Source organism: Chiloscyllium plagiosum, unplaced genomic scaffold (assembly GCF_004010195.1).
Source record: "Chiloscyllium plagiosum isolate BGI_BamShark_2017 unplaced genomic scaffold, ASM401019v2 scaf_8847, whole genome shotgun sequence".
NCBI classification, from domain to species: domain Eukaryota; kingdom Metazoa; phylum Chordata; class Chondrichthyes; order Orectolobiformes; family Hemiscylliidae; genus Chiloscyllium; species Chiloscyllium plagiosum.
Window position 1 is genome coordinate 15,852 of NW_025214311.1, and position 2,587 is coordinate 18,438.

A 2,587-nucleotide genomic window follows, 5' to 3' on the forward strand; every position below is an offset into this window, starting at 1 on the left:
CACAGTCTCCATCTCCTCACACAGTCTCCATCTCCTCTTGATAGAGGTGTATAAGATGATTAGGGGTTTAGATAGGGTCGACAGTGAGAATCTTTTTCCACGTATGGAGTCAGCTATTACAAGGGGGCATAGCTTTAAATTAAGGGGGGGTAGGTATAGGACAAATGTTAGGGGTAGGTTCTTTACTCAGCGAGTCGTGAGTTCATGGAATGCCCTGCCAGTAGCCGTGGTGGACTCTTCCTCATTATGGGCATTTAAGCGGGCATTGGATAGGCATATGGAGGATAGTGGGCTAGTGTAGGTTAGGTGTGCCTGGATCGGCGCAACATCGAGGGCCAAAGGGCCTGTACTGCGCTGTATTCTTCTATGTTCTATGTTCTATTCTCACTGTTTTACAGACTCTCATCTCATTCTCACTGTCATACAGACCCCCACCTCATTCTGACTCTGTTAAACAGTCCCCCATCTCATTCTCTCTCTGTTATACAGACCCCCATCTCAGTCTCACTGTCATACAGACTCCCATCTCATTCTCACTGTGTTATACAGACACCAATCTCATTCTCAATCTATTATACAGACCTCCATCTCTTTTTCAATCTGTTATACAGACCCCCATCTCATTCTCACTGTTATACAGACCCGCATCTCATTCTCAATCTGTTATACAGACCCTCAACTCATTCTCACTATTATACAGACACCCACCTCATTCTCACTCTGTTATACAGCCCTCCATCTCATTCTCACTCTGTTATACAGACCCCCATCTCGTTCTCAATCTGTTATACAGACCTCCATCTCATTCTCACTGTCATAACCTCTCCCATCTCATTCTCAATCTGTTATACAGACCCCCACCTCATTCTCACTGTTATACAGACACCCACCTCATTCTCACTCTGTTATACAGACCCCTATCTCATCCGCACTGTCATACAGACTCCCATCTCATTCTCACTGTGTTATACAGACCACATCTCATTGTCAATCTGTTATACAGACCCCATCTCATTCTCACTGTTATACAAACCCCATTTCATTCTCACTCTGTTATAGAGACCCCTATCTCATCCTCACTGTCATACAGACCCCCATCTCATTCTCTCTCTGTTATACAGACCCCCATCTCAGTCTCACTGTCATACAGACTCCCATCTCATTCTCACTGTGTTATACAGACACCAATCTCATTCTCAATCTATTATACAGACCTCCATCTCTTTCTCACACTGTTATACAGACCCCCATCTCATTCTCTCTCTGTTATACAGACACCCACCTCATTCTCACTCTGTTATACAGCCCTCCATCTCATTCTCACTCTGTTATACAGACCCCCATCTCATTCTCAATCTGTTATACAGACCTCCATCTCATTCTCAATCTTTTATACAGACCCCAATCTCATTCTCAATCTGTTATACAGACCCCCATCTCATTCTCTCTCTGTTATACAGAACCCCATTTCATTCTCAATCTGTTATACAAACCGCCACCTCATTCTCACTGTTATACAGACCCCCATCTCATTCTCAATCTGTTATACAGACCTCCATCTCATTCTCACTCTGTTATACAGACCCCCACCTCATTCTCACTCTGTTATACAGACCCCTATCTCATTCTCTCTCTGTTATACAGACCCCCACCTCATTCTCACTCTGTTATACAGACCTCCTTCTCATTCTCAATCTGTTGTACAGACCCCCATCTCATTCTCACTGTGTTATACAGACCACATCTCATTGTCAATCTGTTATACAGACCCCATCTCATTCTCACTGTTATACAGACCCCCATCTCATTCCCACTCTGTTAGACAGGCCCCCATTTCATTCTCACTGTTATACAGACCCCATCTCATTCTCACTGTGTTATACAGACCCCATCTCATTCTCAATCTGTTACACAGACCCCATCTCATTCTTACTGTTATACAGAGCCCCATCTCATTCTCAGTGTTAGAGAAACCCCCATCTCATTCTCACTCTGTTAGACAGACCCCCATTTCATTCTCACTGTTATACTGTTATTTCATTGCTCCTGCCCCACCGAACATTGTCTCAGCCTGCTCCTGCCCCACTGAACTCATCTGTGCATACCTCGACACGGTCCTATCCCCCTTAGTCCAAGAACTCCCCACCTACATTCGGGACACCACCCATGCCCTCCACCTCCTCCATGATTTTCGCTTCCCCGGTCCCCAACGCCTTATCTTCACCATGGACATCCAGTCCCTGGACACCCTCCTTCGACTGACTGAACTGGTCCTCACCCTGAACAACTTCTCTTTCCAATCCTCCCACTTCCTCCAAACGAAAGGAGTAGCCATGGGCACCCGCATGGGCCCCACCTACGCCTGCCTCTTCGTAGGATATGTGGAACAATCCATCTTCCGAACTACACTGGCCCCACCCCCCACCTTTTCATCCGCTACATCGATGACTGTATCGGAGCCGCCTCGTGCTCCCACGAGGAAGTTGAACAGTTCATCCACTTCACCAACACCTTCCACCCCGAACTCAAATTCAACTGGACAGTCTCAGATTCCTCCCTCCCCTCCCTCGACCTTTCTATTTCTATC

The 2,587-nt window shown here is 46.3% G+C and overlaps 1 protein-coding gene across 2 annotated transcripts in view; it reads left to right on the top strand.

The window, feature by feature from the left end:
• Positions 1-2,587, top strand: part of LOC122547863 (protein FAM227A-like) — a 30,827-nt gene that overhangs the window by 15,516 nt on the left and 12,724 nt on the right. The gene's annotated exons all lie outside the window — the stretch shown is intronic.